Raw genomic sequence first — 25,441 nt, 5'->3', positions numbered from 1 at the left:
TATTTGTCCTCGTCAATTAAGAGATAATAGGCACCTACATCTCCAGTGTGAAATGCTACGGTAATTACCTAGAGGAGACGAGTTGTTCTGGGTGGTGATTCGTCACTTGGACATGAAACTTTGACCTGGCCACCTAAGTATATCAATTTGGCACTACAAGGAACAAGAGCCTAAAAGCTGTACCTACAAACAATATATAAAGGAAGTGTTTTCCTCCAGCTGGGCCTATACCACAAAATTTTTAGCCCAACTCTAACTGAAGCAATTTTCCAGTTTGGGATCTCAATCGGAAACAATTGACAGAGTGGACGATCTGGTAGTGTGTAGGGACCAATGAGTCAATCTTTAGCCTTCTATCTGAGCTCTAATGTAATCAGAGGCCCTCTGATATTTTCAAATATATTTGACTTTTATGACTAAACACTGATGAGTCCTGTAGTGTGAGATGGTCAGCAATGTAACTGAATGAGGGATTGAGGCAACAGCCAATGGGTGTGCACTCCACCACATGAGCAGTAGCTGTGGACACAGATGAGCTGCTTGTTGAGCAAAATATTTCTCCAGCTTTGACCACAATAGACAGAACCACTGGCATGCTTGAAGCATTCTTTGCATTGTGAAACGGTTCTTCAGATCAATGGAGTAAGTGTTCTATGTGGTTCTATATAGGATTTTTTTGAAAAGGGTTCTATATAGTACCAAAATGTATTCTTCTATTGTTATAAGCTTGACATCCTAAAAATAGCAGAAATCTTTTTGGTGTCATGTAGAACCCATTTCAAAAAGGTACATGAGCTATACTTTACATTAGCAATTGTTAAGGTCCGGTCACCAGCCATCATATGACATAACCTACAATCTTAAAAACAATGGTTCTTCGAGGGTTCTTTAGTAAAGAAAATCTATACAGAAACATGAACACACAAAGAACTACTTGAATGCTTGAAGGGTTCTTTGCATCATTAAATGGTTCTTCACATTGATGGAGAATATGCTATAGATTGTTCTATAGCTAGGTTCTATACCTAGAACCTTTCTGAAAAGGGTTTTTTACAGCCGCAAAAATTGTTCTAGTGTTATGATGTCCATCCTGTCCATTTAATCTTGCAAATGGGTCTTTGAGTGTTCATGGTTCTATTTAGAACCATTTTCTTTACTAAAGAATCCTTGAACATCCACCCTTTAAGTGTGTAGTCCTTGAACAGCACACATACCATAACAGATTAAAGCTTCTATGCGAATGTCATTCACTTGAACATTGTTAATTTATATCCTTGTATGTTCTTTTTTTGTGAAAACAAACTAACGTTCAGATGTTTGGTTGGACGACGACTTGAACATTACTTGCACTGAGCGAACACTGTTGACCTTTTGCATTCCGACAGTAATTTTGTTCTTCTATCATTATGAATGTAAAAGGTCAAGTGATACTTGCTCAACACAGATCTAACCAAGATTTGCTCAGATGTTGCTGGAGTATCTGAGTAGATTGTGTGAATGCAAAGGGTGGAAATAATTAGTGGCTCAGTAATATAAGATTATCACGATACTTAAATCACAATCCAACGTACAATGTTTCATGAGATGTCAAGTCTTACAGTAAGCAGAGGCTTTTGTCTAGATTGCCAAGAGTATTGTGAACACAGCTACTTTACAGTGCACCTATTACTGACATGTGCTCAACTGCACACACTGCTTGTATAATCTCCATAGAAAGGCATTACCATTAGAACGACACTCTCTGGAGCAGGTGCGCATAAGCTCACCATGCTCCAAGCCAAGTGTCGACTAGAGGGGTATAAAGCCCCCACAGCACTGGGCTGGGAAGCAGTTGAACTGTGCTCTTTGAAGTACCTTTGGGATGAGGTGGAATGGTGTATGTGATCCAGAACTAATGATCCAAAACGTCAGTATCTGACCCACTAATCTTCATAGCAATGTTCCAACATCTAGTGTTCTCAGAGGAGTAAAGGCTGCTATTCAGCACAGGGGGACAAATTCACTGTTAATACCCCTTTATTTGAGTAGATGAGCAAGTGTCTACAAATTTTTGGACACATAGCTGTATGCCAAAGTTTTAACACTCCTGATTTCTTTGATTTTCTAGGTGAAAATGAGAAAACACCAATCCAAAGATGTGCCTTCCTGCAGAGCCTCATTCCAACCACAGTCTGCTATAATCACGCCAGCTGATTAACCTTCCGACTGGCTGAATCAGATGAGCATGAGTGTTAGGTAAGGAGGGGCAGCATGTTAGATACAGTTTGGAACTAATCTCTGTAGGAAAGCAAATCTCCAGGAGGGGAGCTGGTGACCACTGCACTACAGGGAACTTGGATATGGCAAATTCTAGCACACAATTTCAATTTACTGTCTGAGTTTACCATATTGAAGAAAAAAAAAAACATAAAATATTAAATGTGTCATAACTTTTGCACAGACCAGATTTCATGTTTTTTCTCCAAGTATGTTAAATTCTGTCATGCCCTCAGGCAGAACCACTTATCAGCGATCTGCTTCCCCAGATTACTGCCTCATCAGCCCCTCCCCTTCATACATATCTCATCCATGTCTCTGCCTAGAAATACACTGACTTGTTCTCACTCCTTGCAAGCTACTGCCACTCAGTGTAAGTTCCAAGTGATGCCCACACTTTTGCACACAACTTTGTAATGCACATCTTCAGTCTGCTGTTACTTCAAAAGGGCTTAAAACACATTAAAATGATAAAATATTCATAGTTGGGCTTCCAAATAGTTACTATTTGTTACTCAAATTATTGCAATGTTGTATTCATTTTATTTAGTGTTGGGGAAAGGCAGAGAGCAAAATCTAGAGAATGTAAATATGGCTATAGATATCACTTAAAAATAATCACAAAATGTATATTAATCTTGTAATAAATCACCTACATCATCATCCGAAATCACCATCATGTGCATTTGACTCTGATTGATCTTGGGCTATAGGGAAACACTGCCTTCATATGATGTAAGAAACAGCTCTATCTCTCTCGGGACTGAAATAACGCGCGAGAGACCTGAGATGCACACTACGTTAAAGCTTGGACATATCCAAAATAGATTTACCCCTTACTGGGAGACAAATAGCGCAACACCGCAGCTGCAGGGTGAACGGCTGATATGAATTTCATAGGAGCCTCTGAGAATCTGGTCCAGCACTTCTGCTGAGGCCTTAACTCTGCACTGTGCATATCACCTCAGTTGAGTAAAAACAAGGCTGCCAGATACAGACAGGTGGTCTCCTTTCATGTGCTTTTGATGTCTCAAATTTTAGCCAGGACTGTCTTGCAGTGTAACAGACAAAAAAGAACTTGTCAAAAATGGACACAGCTGTCTTTATTTATTATTTTCCAAAGTTCATCCCAGAGACGGAAGTTTCCAGGGTGAAGTTACAAGGTCTGTTTGCTTTGATCTCTATGGCTCTGGTCACATCGGAGTTAATTAAGAATACACAAAGATCTCTCTGAGGATGGACTATGGGCACCCTCAGAACTCAGCACCAGATGGTCATTTCTGTAGGAAAGCTTGGCTTCTTAGTGGACCTGCCAAACGTAGCATCCCCATAAGATGACGCATAGATTCTTTACAGCTTAGCCAAATGTTCTACTCAGTTTGCTTTAGGGACGGGACGTTTGCCGGTTTTAATGATATATTAAAATATAAAACCAGTTTCCATGAATATGCAGCCTAAAGCCTGAGATATTTTGTGGAAAGCTTTTAGTCTAAAACATTTTTAGTCAGTGTGTTTCTCTACCATGCATCACACCACTATGAATGACTTTTTCTCAGTGTTGTAAAGAAATAGAAAAGGATAAATACATTAGTCTGTCAATAAAATATGTGGTGAAAAGATTTCAGTCTCTATTAATGCCTGTTAACAAGACCACAATGACAGTGAAAACCATGATCACTTTCTGGTTTTAATAATATACAACAGTAGAAAACCCAATGATAATCACCCTATTAGCACCTGCTTTAGAGATGCCTCAGTTTTTGAACTATGCATTTTTTTCAGTATTATTGATGGAATATACTTCAATGGAAAGTGTATGATTTATAGAACTGGAGGCTTGATTTTCACCTTTGTATGGGAGCAAGCAGGTCAACATTTAATGTTTTATTATGTTTAAACACAATTGTTTCAATCGTGGCAATCAAACCCCTCCCCTTTCAGTCATCAGTGCTCCCTAGCAGCTCATCAGAATCAAACACAGAGAGCCAACACTGTCCTATTTAACCTGATGGCAGAGTTACAGGGGGAAATATTTCAATTTATTGTATTGATTAAAAATATTTGAATCCATTTCCACTCCACTGCCAGAATGGCCACTAAGGGGTCTGCAGAAAGGATAGTGGATAGCCAAAATAATGTATATTGACATTATGACGATTCAGACAGGAAACTGAAGTAGTGCTGGTGATAACTTCATATTTACTCACAGTGGAATTCTGCTGGCTTTTCAGTTTCTGCACAATGAAATCTTTCAGTTGTTAGTTATTCAGAAAGGTCTGATCCGAAATGGTCTCAGAAACTTTCTGAGACATGTTCACAGTGGTGGTGATAGGAACCAGTTTAAAGTACTTGATGCCTCTAAAATCTCCTTCACAGAAAGTTATCACATGAAATGGTTAAAAATACGCTTCCTGATGCCTGAGACAATCTTTTATAGATTGCGTAAAATTGAACCATATTTTTAGTTGGTACATTTCTCTGCAGTGCATAATTTCACATTAAACCACTTTAAATGATTTTATTTACATGTGAACCATTGAAATGAGTAGATATTTTTAAACATACTCCTTTCAATTGTAGTTAATTTATCAGTGTTACACAGAAGTAAGAGAAGCTGAATTTAAAAAAGCCTGTCAATATAAACACTGGGTGAAAAGTCTGTATTAGTGCTTTTAAACATGCCAAAATAACATTGAGAACTATGATACATTTACATTTACAGCATTTAGCAGACGCTCTTATCCAGAGCGACTTACAAGAAGTGCTTTGTCAATGATACCTGTGGTCATCGTTTTTGTTCAGAATTTCTTGGTGATGATTTTCATACAATCTCAATCAAAGCTCAGACAGAACAGTAATGATTACCATTTACAGTCTGGTGAAGTATTACATGCCCAGGGTGTCATTTATCGCTACAGTAAAATCCCACAAGGTAAATTACCTTAAATAGCAAATCAGCTTCAAAGGTAGAGCTGAAGTCTGCAGGACATTTCTGAACCCTGATGATTTTACTGCATATAAAAGCACTCAAACAGAGTTGGTCTTACTTTGCCTCATGAAGGTGTCAGTCCCTAATGCTGCATTATGAAGATAAAACAAATAAAACGAAAAATACTTGGTTAATGTCAGTTGTTGGCTTTTAATCCAGCTGCCCTGAGAAGATAACTAGCTCCTGCTTTAAACTTCAAAGCCCTCGTTTTAACCTTAGAAGATCGTCAATTTGTTCAAGAGCTAACTGAGATAAGCCGGAGGCTAATTATGCTGGAAAAAATCTGCTGTTTTTGTGTACACTGTGGCCAAACTGTCATTTCCAGCTAAAATAAAACGTTAAGGAAAGAACATATTGCTGAAGCAGCCTTGACTGGATGGAATTTTGTGTTATTATACCTTCACACAGTTTATAGAAATCATTTTCTTTAATAAGCACCAGAAAAATGAGTGTCTTATCAATGTCAAACTGTTTAAAGACAATATATTCTTGCCTGAGCTGATATAGCAGTGTGATCTGTCTTTCCGAAATAATCAGATTGCTCTTTTTATAGAAAAGATGGGGACTCATGAAGGAGGAAAAGAAAAACTCACAAAACTGATTTTATTAGGACTGGCAACATTAAAGTGGTTGGATAGTGTAGTGGTTAACAACTCTGCCTTCTACACTGTAGACTGGGGTTCACTCCCCCACCTGGGTAAGCACCCTACACTATACCAATAAGAGTACTTGGGCAAGACTCCTAACACCACCTTTGCCTACTTGTGTAAAAATGATCAAATTGTAAGTTGCTCTGGATAAAAGCATCAGCCAAATGCCATAAATGTAAGTGTAAAGCTGTAAATGAATAAAACTGCAAGTTTGCATGCTAAATTGCAAGTTTTCGTGCTGTCAACAATGCAATATGGTTGTCCTGCAGCTTGCAGTGTTGTCATTTTAACACGTCAAATAACTGGTCTTTCATTATACAAATATCCTCAGCCTGATGGACAGAATGAAGCACTACGTGCAGTAAGTGCGGTGTTAAAAGGAAAGAAGCAGAGCAAACTGAAACAGCTGGTTAGTGTGTAGTTTGAAAAGCAAGTATGTAGCCACTATGCTAGCTAGCGCACTAGCTAATTTAGCTGAATTATTCTAGCTAGTTAGCATAGTGGCTATAAAAACTAAAGACTAAACAGCTGTCTTAACTTGCTCTTTCCTTTAATCACTGCACTTCAATTCTGTCCTTCAGACTTTAGGTTTTTGATGATCATTTTCATGATCAGCCGTGGTCCAGCATTTTGTAGTAATTCCCTTACTCAAACACACCATATCATAATCTAGCATTAATATATATATATATATATATATATATATATATATATATATATATATGCTGAAGACCAGCCCTCTGTGAAATATAGAAATATAACCACAATATTATATTCTACACAAAGCAAACCATGCTATAGTACACAAAGAATGAAAATGAATTACCAACTCCTCTACAGCCTGAACACACAATTGGCTTCACTTTGTGAAAACACTCCCAACAGACGATTCATCATATAGTGAACGCATTCATGAAGACGCTGTTGACATCCTATACTTCTCTAAATGATAGGTAGAAGGCAAGTCTGCTTCTTCTGAGAAACTATATACAGAAACTGGCTCACAAGTAGATTTTGATTGACATATGTCAGCTTACAGAAAGCACTCTCATAAAACTCCTGACATTATTGTCTCCTACCAAGCACAAGGTCTCTTGTGCAGACCCAAATGACTCAGTGTTGAAGATGGATAACAAAATGACGCCCGTCAGTTTATTCCGTTCACAGTCTAAATGCCTGTCAGTTTATTCTGTTCAGTTTCCTGAATCGGCAGAGTCATATCTAAAAATGAGCTTAGCTGTGTCATTTTTCAGAGAGAATGCTTTGTCTGTGCTAACAGACAATCTAAAAAGTTTAAAGACACTTGCCACAAAGCTAGAAAAGCTAGCTGCATTTAGCCTCTGCAGCACTGCAACTTCCAACTATTAATAGCAATGAGTATTATACATACATTTACATACATTTACATACATACATTTCACCCCTTACTCTTGAATTCTTAAAAACGCAAGGATTTATTATATCATTTTTAGTAAAGTGAAACTGCATTATTTCCCAGTCTAATTGCTGTGTTCCACATCTGTATCATTACAAAAGACTGAATTGATACCACTTACGTTGGTGAACTTGTATAATAAATAGCGTCCTCAGCATTATGTTGCATTAAACGGCTTACAATAACCTGCCTAAAAGATTTCTCAATTGTCAGACCCACAACACATAGCCAAAAATATGTGGATGCTCCTCCTAGTTATTGACTTCACGTGTTTGAGCCACACCCATGGCCAAGTAAGATCCTTAGACAAACACTGACAGTAGAATGGGTTGCACACTTCACATATTTTGTCCCTGACAGTGCGTAATGACCAAACTTGACCAGTTATTCCTTGCCATGGTTAATAAATAACTTGACACCCATTAAAATGTATTTTTGTTATTTAATATTTTTAGGAGGTCTTATGTATAGGTGTCCTTATTTACCCTTTTCCAGTAAAGTGTTTTGGAATATTTAATATTTCTGGCATTTACATTTATGCTATTTTGGCAGACGCTCTTATCCAGAGCAACTTACAATTTTTTGATCATTTTACACAGGTAGGCCAAGGTAGTGTTAGGAGTCTTCACCAAAGACTCTTATTGGTATAATGTAGAGTGCATGCCCTGGTGGGGGACTGAAAGGTTATGCATGCTTTGCAAAGGTAAGTTTTTTTTTTATTATTGTTCTGTCTTTTAAAAGTCTGATTATTCAATCAATCATGAAAATAATCAGTAGGTTTCTGAACTGCTCATGTAACTGATAGTGACAACCATTAATATAATCAAATCTGACTGCCTCTGTACAGCACAGCCATTTGTATAACTGGATTAGTTAGAAGACTACGTGGTAACGCGCTACTCCTTTCCACTAGCTTATTTTATTAGCTATACTAATTGTAGTTCCTCTAGGTCTCATGGCTGAGGTGAATAATCTGTCTTTCAAAGTACATTTGACTGTGTGGTGGTTCCAGTGACTCATATCTTCTAATTTGTTTTGTAGCAGAGTGACTTGTAGTTTAGAATGCATGACCGTTTCTGATAACCGCATAGCAAAATAAAAAAATGCACCCATTGAAAATGGGTTTCCTTTATCTGCTATGTAAACATATCTTCCCCCTCCCCCCAAGAAATAATATCCAATACACACCGGGATCCATTTAGCACCCAAGCAAGTGCTCTGTCCCACAACATTCCCCAAAGCTTTTAATAGCTGTCAATTAGGCCTTCCACCAGGTGAGATGAAGTGGGTGAATTGCGCAGTCATTACCCCAAATTAAATTATTCCCATTAAATTAGATCCCGAGGCTGTCTGACTATGAATAATGATGTCACCCTAAAGCCAGGGACAGGGCACAGTCATCATTAATGATTTGAGATTCAAATAAGCGTCTGTGCACATGCGGCCTGCTTCCTCCGCTGCTGCATGCACTGCAGGTCTCGCCGTAATCAGCGCATTTACATTACCATGCAGCACCGTTTCCCCATACATGCACTTTTTGCCTGTGACCCTGATAGTTATGATTATACATGAACCAACAGTGGGACTTTTTTCCATCTGTCTGGGCTTTCACATATTGAGTAAAACTAGAAATGGCTATTTTGAGCTGTTATTATCCAGAGAGACCTTGTGGGGAGGGGAGGCACCTACTTTGCAGGTATACAATTCTTAAACGATCCAAAAATATATATCATAGTTTTACAACTACTGACTGTAGCTCATCTGCTGCTGTACAGTATATCAGATGGGCTCTAGTCTCAGCCTCAGATGCTCCACTCACATTGAAATATCTTTTGCACACAAATGTAGGTACACTTACCAGGATTTTGTCAGTTGCATTCTGATTGTCTATCCAAATCTATGTATATGCATGGCAGTTCTGTGCAGCATTTTTCATCAGGAAACAAAGGGTTTTTTCACAGTTAAATTCTAGCTTCCTGCACTGCATGAAAAATGAACTTTTCAAACCAAGATATACAGTGGGGTCCAAAAGTCTGAGACCTCTAGTGAAACTGCAATCCTTTCTAATTTAATACAGTTTTTCATTACAAATGACTGTATCGGCATAATAATTTCAGTGAAAAGTAGAATCTTCGAACGTGTACATGAATTTCAGGGATTCTTAGTATTTGGTACAGTACATCCCCCCTTTTGCTTTAGGGACTGTGTGCTCAAGCTGGTTTGGACTCCACAGGCATGTGCAAAAGCTTCTGAGCAGTAGATGAAATCTGCCTGAGAGTGATCTGAATATGACTAAAAAAATCTGATATTTTTGTACAAAGGCCTTAACATGATCAGCTTCACAGTTGCTTCAACTTGAATAATGCTGTAACTCCGCTCATATGTACATCTGGTCCTGAGAGTTAAAACAGTTTTATTCTGTTGATGATTGTTCTTTCAGCATGTGTTCATGCTTCTGTTTAGCCCCTGTGACTGCCTGCATTGTTAAATTAAATCTCCTTAAACAAGTTTTGGAGCCCTTAAGGCAAATTTTCATCAGAGTTTAAAAGGCTGAGAAAATTACACGCAAAACTGACTGCCTCTAGTTGCTCAAACTTAAATTGGGTGGAATATGCACTCAGATGCACATCCAATAACTTCCATTTTCTGCATAATCTTCCCACATGTTCTGTGATCTCCTCTCAAATGTATATGCATGAGCGAGAGAAGCACAATTTGCATTTTTCCATGCACGCAACCCTTAAACTACATGTTCGCACCAGTTTCATACATAACACGCAAGCAGAATGTGTCGGATTTGCACCTGAAATTGGCCCACAATGCTTCCAACAGCCAGCCCTGTGCATAAAAACTCTTGTACCAGCACAACACTCATTACCATACCGCTACCACGTCCATGTCACTGCTGTGCTGAGAATGATCCCGCACCCAAAAAATCAGCAGTGGTCCTGTGGTGGTCCATTTACATTGAAGGAGAGGGTGGAGTAGGGGTTATAAATGTGGGCTACAGTCAGTATTGTAAACCTAAATTGCACCTACACGGAAGGTGTTTCTGATAAAGTGGCCAACGAGGGGAAAAACAAGGCATGTGCACTTCTTGTGTACTTCAGATTACTAAACTTTCCACAGGTCTAGTTTCTTTCTGCCAGATGTTCTCCATGTCTCAATGAGGTGACACTGCTGACTAATCAATGAACAAATTAGTTGCCAACAATCTTTCATTACTGATGTTATCAGTGTCACTGAGGATGTGTTGCAGTCAGGGTCGGAGCTCGTTTCCTAGCATTGTGCAATGGGGTGAAAAGACGTGCACATCTGTGAGACAGAGAAAGAAGAGAGTTAGCGAGTGAAAGAGAGCGAGCGCTCGTCTCTCGCCAGACTGACAGGTGATAAAGATTAGGTTGTCAGAGTACAGGAGTTGTGTGAGAGGCCCGTTCTACACGCATCACCTCCTTCTGACAGTTACAAGCCTGCTTTACTTGCTGCGGGATACAAGAACACTGTAATTTTACCTCCCTTTCAGATTTTTTTTTTTTTACACAATTCATTTTTTTATTGATTTACTCCCACTTTATTTGGACTGTCCAATGTAGAATATCTGTTATACTAATTGATTCTCAACAGCAGTAGGGTTAGAATCATGATTAGGATTAGGTTTAGGTTTTGAGCTGAGGTTAACCCTCAGTTGTTAGAGTCATTACTCTCATTTTGCTGTACTATTCTCATGTGATGACAATCACACAGTTACTATGAATGTAATTACAAAGCACTTATAGTGAGATTGATTTGGACAGTCCAGTATTACCATATAGACTGTCTGCTGTACAAACTGGAAACACCTAGTTAATCCACAACTACACATTAGTTGAATCTTAATGGTAAAACAATATAGTAATTAAACCATCTTTACACAGTAATTGAATCAGTTGTAGCTTTGTGGGTTAGAGATTTAGATTTTTGTATGATGCTTATATACTTTGTATTTCAGGTTTCTTCATGATGCAGACAGAGACAAGCTAAATTCAAACTGGTTCCACCTAAGAGTGATTTATGACAGTACACTGTGTAAAAAAAAAGCTTCTGAGCCCATTGAGTGGCTTTTAGATTTACAATGGCTTTTATAAACATGAGACTTCAGAGAGTTAAGTCTCACTGACCAATTGAACGTTCCATTAAAAAGGTTTTAAAAGGTTGTACCCTAATGTCGAGAGGTTGCGAATTTAAATACGGTCCAAAAGAACACAACTGGCACTTCATAATCAGATATAATATTAAACATGAAAATATATCAAATTTGAACACCTCTGGTCAAATGGCATGCTTTGTTTATTTTTTAAGGGACAATTCTTTACAGAGGACACACTAAAATCTGGCATATTTCTGAGAATTTTAGTGTGCACTTTCTATTTACACGCTTAGTTAAACATACTGGGAAAAATAACGTGTGTGGTGTTGTGTAAGAATTGTGTAGTAAAACATGCAGAAGTGAATTCTCTGAAAGAATATTTTCAACTTTTTTCATTGTTTTTCTCCATATCAGAAAATGTCAGAAGCCCTTCATGTTGTGTGAACATTTCAGGATTAATAGACCGACAGAAATTAGTAGGAATAAAATGTCATTACCTTAATGCACACACACAAGCATCCTTCTCCAATAAAGTCACTGGAGATCATTTTATAACAGCACTAATTTGAATCTACGTTTCTTATAAAGCCATCATGACAGGTCATGCTTGCAGAACACGCTACATAATTGATAAGTTCATCATAGAGCATCGGCACATAAAGGTCACTGTTATCAATCAATACATAATGAAACTTGGCTTGGATACCTCATTCATCATATGTACTCACTGCCATATCTAGCTATAACACACTACAGGCGTTGCGTTCCCCCAACAAATACTGTTCCATTTTTCACTCCTTAATGGATTTAGTTCTGGACTCAAGCGTAAAAATCGTTCAACCCCATAGTTTCCTACTATCCTTCGTGTATTATTTCTAAATGTAATAGCAGTGCTGAAGGCACTGATTCGGCTTCTACACTGAAACCACCACAGCATTAATAAGCTGCTTTTGCAGATAATAAAGTCAAATGAGGAATCCAAAAGAAAGAGTATTAACATTCGCTGTTTTAATACTCACAAACAAACTCTTTCTTCCAGCCTAGATGTCTTAATATTTATTTACAAGGTCTTATTACAGATATTGCCAGCACTTGGAAGTTGCAGTTACTGCTGGCTGCAACAAAAGCATGGTGTCATTTTTAATTACTTACTATCAACTTTATGTCTTCCAATGTTTCTTCTCAAATCAAGGCATTCATAGCAACTGTAGCTGCTGCAGTAACAGCCTCTAGGCTTCAGGAAGGCTTTACACTAGATGTTAAAATATTGCTGAGGGGACACGACTGCATTCAGCCACAAGAGCATTAGTGAGGTCAGGTACTGATATTGGATGATTAGTTCTGGATCACAAACGCCACTCCGACTGATCCCAAAAGTGTTGGATGGAGCTCCATCACTCTAGAGAACACAGTTTCACTGTTGCACAGCCCAGTGCTGGGGCTTTATACTCCAGCACTGTAGTCGTTGTCTGGCATTGGCTCATGTGCAGTGCATCCTGCTCTATTGCCAATGCTTTATGATATCTTTCTATTATACAAGCAGTGTGTGCGCAACTGTGTGCACCTGAAAGTGACTGAATTCACTAATTATCAGGGGGATCTGGACACTTTTAGACATATGTAGGTACTTAAAACTAGAAAAGTGCATTCCTATGAAAAAGCAGAGTGAATGCATTGCTCATATGATTTTGAGATGTTTGCTATGGTGTTGCTATGCAGTTACTAGGGTATTTTAGATGGTTGCTATGGCATCCCAAGTGGCTGCTTTGTTGTATGCTATGGTATTCCTGACTGCTAGGATGCTGGTATGGTATCCCAGGTGGTTGCTAGGGCATTACTAGGTTGTTGATAGGGTGTTGCTAGATGGTTACTTTGGTATCCCTGGTGGTTGCTATGTGGCTGTTATTGTGTTCCAGGTGGTTGTTAGGTTGTGATGGTATCAGAAGTGGTTGCTTAATTTTTGCTAGGCAGTTGCTATGTTATCCCAGATGTTAGAAGAAGATTAAGAAGAAGAAATAAATCAGATAACAATATCCAAACAATTTGCTTTGTAAGGCACAAACTGACAAGCTAAGAAATTCAGTTTTTTTTTCTGTATTTTTCAGCCAGAGTGATGTCTACTAGTCCCATAGTTCTAAATATATCGACATAGTTCCAACTCTGAAATTTTCAGTCCGATCAGCAATGGTGTGTTTGTATACAGCTTGTTGCCTGGACATACAGTTTTCATACAATTATCGTTAAACAACATTTTATACATCTTACTTATTTAACAATGAAAGAAGGACACTAGCAACACCATACAAATGACATGGTATACCATAACAACTAACTAGCAGCACCCTAGCAACCACCAAGAACAACACTCACCAGCGATACAATAGCAACAGGCTAGCAACACCCTAGCAATCACCTGGATACTATGGCATTCACTTAGCAATGCCTTGGCAACCACCCTGAATACCATAGCAACCAACTTGCAACCATCTGAGATATCTGCATAATTACTGCATTTTCTTCCACAAATGCACTTTTCTATACGCTATATGGCCAAAAGTATGTGGACACGCATGCATCACATGCATATGAGCTTGTTGGACATCCCATTTAAAAAACCATGGGAATTAATATGGAGTTTGCCCCCTATTTGTGATCACAACAGCCTCCACTATTGTGCAACATTTTGGATAGTATCTGTGGGGTTAAACTGGTGCTCTACTGAAACAGGGGCATATTTTAGGCTTTTCCCAAACTGTTGCCACCAAGTTGGAAGCATAATTGTGTAAAACATCTGTGCATAATGTAACATTAACATTTACTGGAACTAAAGGGCTGAACCTAAACCCTGAAAACCTGCCCCACACCATTATCGCTGCACCACCAAACTTTACTGGTAGCACTATGCATTCTAATTGGTAGTGTTCTCTTGGCATCTGCCATATCCAGCTTTGTGCATCAGACTACCAGATAGTGAAGCTTAATTCATCACACCAGAGACCATGTTTCCACTGCTCCAGAGTCCAGTGTTGGAGTGCTTTACAACACAAACTGACTTGTGACAAAGATGATGTCCTATGGCAGTGCCATGTTTAAAGTCATTGAGCTCTTCAGTATAACCCATTTGCCAGTTTGTTTGTCTATGCAGACTGCATTGCTTTGTGCTTAATTTTATCCACCTGTTAGCAATGAGTATGACAAACACCTGAATTCAATAATTAGCAGATATACTTTGGCCATATAGTGTATGTAAATGCTCTCTGTTTGGAAAATAGTTTGGGCTGAGATATTTCTTATATTCAGTTTAAATGGTCATCGCTAAACTGTTGATGTATGTAATGTTTTTTGTGAAAAAAAGGGCCTGTTTATGCAGCTTAATTTCAATACATGGACTGTATGGACACGAGACTACATGGTATGTCTTGAAATTTTAACAACAAAAGCAAGGACAACATTCCCTGAAATTACATGATATGGGCTTTTAAATAGAAGAGAAGAGATCTTATTATCATTTGAATTATGCATATAGTTTTGTTATGCATTACATCAAAACTGCATTACACCAAAACTGAAAAAAGTTTTAGGCTTATATTCAAGCTTTTAACGTACCAAAATTTGTAAAAAGATCTGTTAATATATGTGTGGTTTGTTTTGATGGCTAAAATAAAAGACCATATGAGATCACTAAGGAAAATCTGCCCATAAGTTGAATTAATACATGCGATTAGCAACAGTTGATCGAAATGTCCTTTTTTTGTAGTCTCTACTGTGATGAGTTCTACATGTCAAATATTTTCACACACAACAGCACACACTGACAGAAATGCCAAATAAGTAATTTCACGTGTCACAACGAATCACATTCAGTGTTTGAAGGCTGAATGAAATGCTGCTTCCTAATTCATCAGAAATGCATTGGCCGTGAGTCCAAAATATTAACATCCTGCCATTTTCTCACAAATCAAACCAGTGATGACGCATAAACTGTAGAGAAATACTGTTTAAGGATCAAATACAGAAACAAATCCTATATTTAAAGCTTGCTTTGAAGATTATTAGGAAAAAAAAGTGATATATTACAATAGTAATATGGCTGCTGGCATGTACTGTACTTTAATACAGACAAAGAGGAAGCTTTAAGGAATAGTAGAGCATTTCTCAACTGCAGCATACAGTCAGTTATCAAAGACAGTTTCCCTGCAATTCCCTGTACAGTAAACAGAAAATCTTTTGGCCCAAAAGGCGCTTTAATAGAAGTCAATGGGCAATTCCTTCAGAAACGCACTTATAACGGATGTCAGCGACTTTGAATCAACAGGCCTTGCAGCAGCAAATCATGACAACCAGAGCTAGGCCTTCAGTTTGGGACATAAGTATAAAATTAAATCAAAAACGAGTAAAAACACTCCTCTCTGATAATGCTAATTTCTCCAAATGTCCCATATGGAACTCTAGTAGTATGTTAGCGCTAAGCTTTTCAACATTGTGTTTAATTATAAGCTTGTAATAGACATTACCATACAGTTTACCTTGTAGCAGTTTTACAGTGACTTCAGTAAAGAGTCCTGGTATAGAACTGCCACTGCTGCTTTCCATTTCTAACAACTCACTATAACCTGGTTAGACTACAGCCCATATCTGCAGTCAGTGACCTATCTATGACTTCCAGAAGACCTAGAATGATGTTTGTACTCACAAAATCTGCCCCCCAAATAAATGGTTGATTCCACTCTAATTATGTTAGTGGTTAATCTGACATATTATGCCTTCAGTTTAGCTGCTGAAGGCCTTACCAATGGGAGTTTGCTTTGCTGTGTTTAAATACTAGGGAGAGAAAAAATCCTGATTGGATAATTTTCCACTAGGCATTTTAAGATGTTAACCCTTTTATTTCCAAACAAAACTTAACAATGAAATAAGAGCATTGCTGCACTTGCAAAGTTTAAATACAACAAGCAAGATGAACCTATAAAAAAATGACTCAAAATTACCGACATACCATTTTTCATCTCTCAAAAAACAGTAGGTTTTCTCTGAAGACCTAGAAGGCCCTGAGGGCTCCCCTCTGTGCTTTACTGTTCTTTTACTATAACAGACAGTAAGGCAACTGCCCAATGGCTTCTATTATGTGTCATGGTTGGCTCCTCCCGCTTGTATTTGTTTATCCGTCTAGTCCAGGCCCTTGTTTTGTGAATCTGCACCTGATTGTTTCCACCTGTCCCTCATCATCCCTGTTGTATTTAAGCCCTGCGTTTGCCCCTTTGTCTGTTGTTTGATGTATGTTGGTTTTCTTCCAGCCCAGTTGTTTGAGTACCTGTTAATTTATATTATGTCTGTCCCTCCTGCTCTACATATTGGTCACTTGAACCTGGACTGTCTCGACGATGACCCTGCCCTCTACCATGACCTCGCCCTTAATAAAAGTCGCTTATCTCCGCATATGTGTCTGCCTCCTCGCTCTTTACATAAAGACCAGCCTACAGAGGATGCAGCGGGTAAGTGCCACACTGGGATGTGGCTGTTCCGTTGGGATGAAACTCCGGCGGTTTCCACACAGCCTGAGTTACGCTCGTCCCAATGCTGCCAAGCCAGTGACATTCAGAAAACCCTTTATATGGTACACGGCTCGTTCGCAAACACCACTGCGAGCTGCCTATAGTTCAAGTGAGCCTTGGGAGCAGCGGAGTGGGTCCTGTTTCTGCCTGAACCTCCAGGTTGGAGCAGCTTTCCCCAGCCCGAGTTCCTGATCCCGTGGCTGCCACCTGCGGCAAGCCTGATCCCGTGGCCACACACCACGGCATACCTGATCCCGTGGCCGCACCCCGTGCCTCAGGACCCGCCGCCAGTCGTCATGCCTCCAGACCCGCCACCAGTTGCTGCGCCTCCGGACCCACTGCCAGTCGCAATGCCTCCAGACCCGCCGCCTGCCTCCGAGGATGTCGCTGCAGGCCCACCTACCACCACAAATGTTGCTGCAGGCCCACCTACCTCTGCAGACATCGCTGCAGACCCACCTACCTCCGCGGATGTCATTGCAGCCTCACCTGCCTCCACGGACGTCGCAGTTCTTTTGTTCCCGCCCATCCTGCCCTGGCCTGTGTCTGTCATTGCAGGCTCACCTGCCTCCGCAAAAGTTCCTTTGTTCCTGCCTGTCCCACCCTTGCCTGTGTCTGTGGCTCCCCATGGACCTTCTGTTCCTCCCGATGGGCCTTCTGTTCCTCCTGTGTCTGCTGTTCCCCGTGGGCCTCCTGTTTCTCCTGTCTGTTCCTCGTGGGCCCCCCATGGCCCTCCTGTTGCTCCTGTTTCTGTGTCCCCTGTTTTTTTCTTTTCCTTTGTTTTTGCCTTCCTCTGTTCTTGGTGTGGTTTTGTTCCCTACTGTCATGTCTGTGCCTGTTCCCATTCCTGTTGTGTTTCCCGTTCCTGTGTCTCCTTCTGTTTCTGTCCCGGTTTCTGTCTGTGTGTTAGTTTCAGTGCCTGTGTATGTCTTGGTTCCTGTTCCCCTCTCGTTTGCATGGTCTGTCTTGCGTTCCTGTTTCCCTCGTCTTGTTGTGCCTCCTGTCGTCTCTCATTCAGCGTTGTTTCGTGTTGTGCCCCCTCGTCCTCCCTCCGTGTTTCATCCTCGTTCTGTTCATGTTTCGTCTGTTCCTGTGTCTGGTGTTGTCTCCTGTTTCTGTGCCTGCTCCAGCTTCTGTTCCGTGTTCTCCGTCTGTGTCTGCTCCTGTTCTGTGTTCTTGTGTCTCTGTTCCTGTTTTGGCTTCTGTTCCTGTGCCTGCTGCTGTGCCTTTGGCTTCAGCTCCCGCTCCTGTTTCTGCTTCTGTTCCGGTTCGTGTTACTGCCTCTGTTCCTGTTGTCCCTACTCCTGTTCACAATTCCTGCTTCTGTGTCTGTGCCTGTCCCGTGTCCTGTCCCAGCTCCTGTCCTGGTTTAGTTCTGCCTATTTTTGGTCTCTTGTGTCTGTGTCTGTTTGATTTTGTTCGGCTCACTTCGAAGCCCCGCATCTCGGTGGGGGGATCTGTCACGGTTGGCTCCTCCCACTACTCCATGTGCATTTGTTTTTCGACCCCTTGTTTTGTCACTCTGCCCCTGATTGTTTCCACCTGTCCCTCATCATCCCTGTTGTATTTAAGCCCTGTGTTTGCCCCTTGTCTTTGCTGGTCTTTGTTGTCTGTTTGGGACATTGTTTGATGTTTGATGTATGTTTTTCTTCCGGCCCTGTTGTTTGTGTACCTGTTTATTCACATTATGTCTGTCCCTCCTGCTCTACATATTGGTCACTTGAACCTGGACTGTCTCGACCATGACCCTGGATTTGCCCTTAATAAAAGTCGCTTATCTCCGCACGTGTCCGCCTCCTCGCTCCATGTTACATTATGAATGTTTTAGAATATGGAGGTGTTCAACATGTTGAACATGTTTCAAACATGTTCAAGTCATCATCCATCCATTGTATGTTTTCCGCTGCTGCAGATATAGATTACGTTGAAAAACGCTGTAGTATTCCTTTAAGACTCTTACCCTGGATTGGTAATGTAGGCGATCAAAGTCAGCTTGAACAACAATCATACAGTTCAAAAGCCATGGTTATGAGACAAAAAGGATAGAAGTAAAAATGAATCAATGTGAGGTTAATTAACCAGTAATCATTTTGTCTGCAGGCACCCGTGAAGGTAATTTGCAGACATTCCAAGTTAAAAAGTGAAGGTGTTTTAAATGTGTCTGTTTTATAATAAGCTGGGTTAGTAGAAAGATTTAAAAAAAGCATTCCATTAAAAACTCAGAATGGTTTTCTCATGTCCAAACCTGAGCCATTCACTTTTCTTTTTTTCATTTCTCTCTGTCCAGTTTCTGGCTTTGGCCCAGGTGGGCCAGGTATGGCCAATATTAATTTGTGGCACCTGTACTTGTTGGGTGAAAACAAAAAATCGAACACAATTGTGTACTTACTGTCCCATTAGTTCTAAGAAGTCTATTATCCCAGCTGAGTGAATCAATATGGTGGACAGAATCAGATTTATTTTCCAGGCCAAAAAAATCCTGCCTCTCTCTCTGGAGCCTTGGCTCTTTCTGAGGGTTGCTAAAACATCAGTTGAACTTCTAACTAGCCAGCTACAAGTCAGCTGCTCTCACAGAGAATGGAGCGTTTACAGAATCATACACTCGGGAACTCAAGTTCCATTTAAGTAATCCTCACTGCACAGCTGATATCTGTTCCCATTGGCACTTGCCTAAAGCTCAATCCAGATTAGATACCATATAAATCCCTACTCCATACCAACTTTTTCCCTATCAGTTTCCCTAGCAGATTATTAACTGCAGCTTCCTTTAATCACTCTCTCCTTGGGTTGGGTTAATTGCATGCCTGTGTTGTGCATTAGAGCATAAAACTGTGTTCTTTAATTCAAGACCTTAAATCCAGTTTCCGGTTGAGGGTTTTGTAACGACTGGTAGGTATAACACTGGATGGAATCAGCAATTAGTACCAGTGATTAGAAAATTAAGGACTGGAAACTGGATTCTAGTGCACAATTGAAAACCCTCTGGCTCAAACGTTTCATCTAAATCCAACAGGACCTGGCTCTTGAAGTTCTTAAATGTTCTTCACGTTCAGGAGTCTAGAGTGAGTCTAAAGTGACTGAATTTGCTGGCTATAAAGTCCACAAGGCCACTATGAGAACCAGGCGATATGTAATTTAGATTTTCTGGATGATGCTTAAAGCGACTGATTGGTCACGGCTGTGATTCTCAGTAGGTAACAGGGCTAAGATGTAACTGAATACTTTTAGAGCACTTACCCATTAAATTAACCACAGTATATACCATATACCACACTAAATAACTTGTGAAAATACGTATGAACATGAATACAACATGCTAGAGATGAAAGCAACTCCTTGATCTTTGGTTCTCTCCTTGGTCAAAATGTGCTTTTTCTAGTGCCCCCCCCTAAAATGTTATATATATTATATATTCCTTATATATTAAGGAATGTACAGTTTTATTCAGTCTCCAGTTCATAGTGCCCTGGTTCAGAATCAAAACCTGGTGCTGTGGATTGTTTCAGGAATGTTCTCAGCTTATGTCTGGGTTTTGATCAAAATCATAGGCTTGATTATAGCCTGACTGTACATATGCTCAGTAAAATATGACTGACTGTTAGGTGCCATGCACCAGCTTTATTCTGTTTCACGTGAGCTGCTCAGGCTCAACATATTAAAAGATCATTTGTTCACACCTCCACTCTCTGCTGGTCACAATTCCTCCTTGCTACACCAGTTCAGCTCATCAGTTATAAAAGAAGTTCAGTAAGGAAAGCAGGAAACCTTTCACTGAACCTGACACACTTGTACCACTGCAGTACACACTACAATAGCTCATTTGTCATTGTGTCATGGCAGATAATCCTGACACTCTGTGTCTTTCCTTAATGTCTGCTTCATTCTCTCAGCAACCATTTTGCAATCCACTAATACTGTACATTGGTAAAGCTTTCAGGTTTTTCAAGCGTTAACACTCCTGTGAATTTAACTTGAATCTGAAGCTCCAGCTAAGTTTGTTGCTTTTTTCACCTTCATCAAGGACATTTCAGCTGTCCGATTGGGATTCGTGTTGTATTCACTGAGGCAAATGTGCCTTTGAAGAACGTAGAATGCTTTATAGGAAATTGGTGCATCAGTTGTTGGGTTTACCTTAACCAGTGTTCTCATTAATCTGTGCATAATCCTGCTATTGTTTTGTCCTGATTGGGGAAAAAAAAATGTGATATGATTATAGTGACGACATGCCCAACAGCTAGTATACTGCCATTGTGATGCTACATAGGCTGTGTCTAATCTGCTGTGATTTAAAATATTCAATGACCACCCAAAAAAGGTAGCCAGGTCAGGGCCCACTAAATAATTCTGCCCAAGGGCTGATAACTTGATCTGGGCCTGGAAGTAGCTTTTGTAACTGATGAAATCAAAGCCTTTCAATTGAGGTTTAAAACACATCCACGTTTTTCTGTAGGTCAGAACAGCCTGCTGCCATTTCTGGGGTTCATATAGGTGCATTATGAAGGGTCAAACAGTCTGAGACAGGCTGCATTTCTGCAAAGTGTTCTGAAAAAAAAAATCCTTTTTGTTATGTCATATGATGATGATTTCAATCCATAAAACCATGCAGTTCAGGTAGCTCAGCAACTGCAAGTAATCTCACCTCCATTACTGGCACACTACTCATCTTCCTTATGGTCTGGTTGTTAAGCATTAGAAATATGCTCATGATGTGGGCTACTTGACCGCTTCCAGTCAACCTAGGGTGTCAAGCATTGGGAACCACCCCTAAAAGAGATGGACTCCATCTCCCGGAATCGTCTGGAGTCTCACGTGACTTCTTACTCTCCACCACGCTCCTATCAGAGATCTTACTCTCCTGAATACTAATACTATCCATCTGTGTGGGTATCACGTGACTCTTAGGTTAGACTATAAAAGCCTGGGGTTTAGACAGTATCTTAGTAGACTTACTGAGCGTTTTCCCATTGTGCTGATTGTTCCCGTGTGTTTTGACCTTTGAATTCATTTGCAGACTTCTTGACTTTTTCCTTGCTGTATTTGTACCTTTGCTTGTGTTTTGGATCTGACCTTGGCCTGGACTTTGACTACATGTTGCTGTTTTGCCCTTTTGTCAACTGGTAATTTGCTATTCATTAACTCACACTTGTTTTTTATCCACGTTCTTCTGTGATTCTGTCACCATCACATAGGGTGTCTGCACAAGGTGGTAAAAGGTGGACTGTGTATGTCTGACAATACAGCCTGTTAACTCCTAAGTGCACCATTACTAGACCTATATTGTGCCTTAATGAGGCTGAGGCTATGAATGCAACCAAACCAAAGAGGCCGGCATCTCATCGCTCTCTTGTTGAGTTGAGTTGATTATGATCCCAAGCTAGTGAAGTGCATCCAAGTCTAGTTAGGATGTAGCCTGTGCTACACATATGCTCAGTAAAATATGACTGTTTACATGAAGCCACGTAGCGGCTTTAGTCCGTCTCACTTAAGCCCCACAGCGCTTTCATTCATCCACCACATTTATAATTGTTTGTTTACATCTCCGCTCTCTGCCGTGCCACTTCCTCGTCACTTGTTATCCATTGTTACTTATGCATTTTGTTTATCATTTTGACACCACCAAAATTGTTGTGTCATTTTCTGCCACTTTCTTTTAGTGCTGTCTGTGCGGGGAGCTATTGTTTCTTTCTTTTTCTTTCTTTTTTTCCCCTTACTGAAAGGGAAACCTTGAAATATGAACAGCTTCCCACATGGAGATAATTGCTCCATTGCGTGGCTGTTGCAATTTTTCAAACAATGGACCTGCGTGGCTCGTCGATTATAATGTGTTGCCTGCACATTTTCTCAAAAACCAGAGCCTTTCATTTGAGACTGTAACAATACACACGACAACTGACTAGGTTTAACACCGCCAGCTGCCAATTTGGACTCTATTGCTGTTGCTGGTGACTCTGAAGAGCAGCAAAAATCAATTATAGAAGCTTTAGAAACAATAACATACTGAATATATTAAATGAGATGTACTTAGGTATCTTGTCAGTGGATGCCCATGCATGTGGGCAATTTAAATAACATTTTTCTCTCTTCATTTTTTTAAAGGATGATGTTTTGAGCTGAAGAGCCTCTAGCATCAGATGTTTGACTCCAAGCTCTCAAAAAAGACAGCACCTGAAAATCAAACTATGCACATACAATAATACATTAACCCCTTATATGGCCAGGAATGGCCAGTGGGCCCAAAGTTTTATGACATGTTTGTATAGCCTACAGCTCAACCAGTTTGCATTGAAGTCCCTGTAGTTACTGAATAATAAGCCTTGGTATGCAATAAGCTTAGGATTTTAAGGGGTTAAAAACTCTATTATTATGATCACTCATCAGGCTTTTTTCATCAGCTTGTTTTATATTGTGTAATCATTTTATGCCTACACTTAAACTCAACCCCAGCTATAATCTCAGTATGTACTGGTAATTTTGTCTTTCTTTAATTTAAAGAACTAAAACCTAATACTGCTACATGCATGGCTAGTGTATAGTAAATTAATAAACTAAATAAATATAATCCAATTTATAATCCAATCCTCTTTATTTTGTCCATCCTTCCACTGTGAGAACAAAACTCAACACTATGGGTCTGAAAAGGCAAGTAGATGTCAAGACGATGTTACTGAGAAAAGGAAAGATAAAAAACTTTGCAAACAAAGAAGCTGCTGGTGTTCTCAGAAGACCCCAGAGTCCAGACCGCAACATTGCTGAATGTATTTGGGATTGGAATGTGTACTTGGATTAAAGTAGAAGAAAACTAATACTGAACTTTGACTGTGTAGAAAAAAATCACTGCAGATTTCTTTGAGAAACTGAAAGTAAGTCTCCTTAAAAGAATGGAAGATATAATAAAGGCAAAAGTTGAATACTAAATAAATAAGTTTCAAACGTTTCATCACCTAAGAAAAGAAAATGTGAAAAGCCATTTATCTAAGCAATAAGAAATGTATTTTGTTGAGCACTAAAATTTCAATAAATACTGATATTAATATACTATGTTGTGATTTTATGTATGTCACTGTTTGTTTAATCATTTCCAAACTGCGCCTTAGTCCCATCCTAATTAATCCTGGCAGCCAAATATTATCTGTAGTTATCCTCCAACACTTGGTTTGGCAAACCAATCCTTCATTATGTTAAATCAAATCTGCTGGTGATGGAATTGAATAAATCCATGCGATGGCTGGAGACATTGAGGAGAAATCTAAAGAAAATCTGAAGTTTGGTTCATTTTGTTCTTCAAACTCGCCCAGATGTCAAGTACCTGTCAAGTACTTTCTTGTTATGTTTTCCTGTTTATATTTATTCATATCTATTCTAATGATATACAGTGTTTTCACAAGTAACAACACACTAGCACTGTGCTTAGTGATATATGTTCCAGTATTTGAAAGTTGGATAAAACTTCATTAGAACAGCTTTGGTTTGTGGAATTGAGAAACTGGTCAAAACTTTCTAGAAGTAAGTTTTGAGTCAACAGGTTTTCAGTTCTCTTTAAAGGTCAGGAAAATGAGTTGAAATATGGGTCAGGAGATAAAGATAAGTTGGTGGAAAATTGCTTTATGTGTGCATTTTGCATTAACAAAATATATATATTTTTAATAATCTTCATCACGTGGACAAAACGACCACAAATAGACCAATACAAAGACACACACACACACACACACACACACACACACACACACACACACACACACACACACAAACATCCAATTTTTCTGCCACTGTCTACCTCCCGGTGCTGCTGTGTTCTTTGATAAGATATTTATGCAGCACATCAACGTGGAGCGCATATGCTACCTGCCTCACAACAAAGTTAGACTTCAGGCTCTAGGCTGATCTTGGAGTAGTCTGCTGTTAAGCATCACTGCATCTTTTCAAACTGCCGCTAACATAACAACCATCTGTGTCATTTTTTAGACTAGAAACAAATAGAGCAGCCATAATTGGAGACTTTTTCTGCTGCACAAAGTACTGGCATCAGAAAACTACAACTGTCCTTTTTCCATTGGCCATCAGCCCTGTACTAAAGACTCCACCCTGCTGAAAAAAGACCAGGAGTAATTGGTATTGTTTAATCTTCTTAGTATTAGTCTTAGTATCGGTTAACCTTAATTTCTTCTGTCCAACGACAAGCAGTTTTTCCCCATTTTGTCTCTCTTTTTAAAAAAATATATTAATGCTAAAACCTTAATCTCTGTTCATATTACTCCTGTGTTATGGGTGTGCTGTCTGGGGTTCACCTGAGGAGGATGGCTTGCTCATGAGGGTTTGGACTCAGAACTTTTTGTCAAGCTGCTTTGTGACAACGCCTGTTGTAATTATATTATTATATTATATATGTTTATATTATATTATATATTATTATATTACTATATTATATATATA

At 39.5% G+C, this 25,441-nt stretch overlaps 1 protein-coding gene across 3 annotated transcripts in view; it reads right to left on the bottom strand.

Moving 5' to 3' along the window:
- zgc:152904 (uncharacterized protein LOC767777 homolog) overlaps nt 1–25,441 on the bottom strand; it is a 450,981-nt gene that overhangs the window by 215,396 nt on the left and 210,144 nt on the right. The window lies entirely within an intron of this gene.

The sequence above is a fragment of the Pygocentrus nattereri genome, chromosome 12 (assembly GCF_015220715.1).
Source record: "Pygocentrus nattereri isolate fPygNat1 chromosome 12, fPygNat1.pri, whole genome shotgun sequence".
NCBI lineage: Eukaryota > Metazoa > Chordata > Actinopteri > Characiformes > Serrasalmidae > Pygocentrus > Pygocentrus nattereri.
This window is presented reverse-complemented; position numbering and strand designations above follow the sequence as displayed.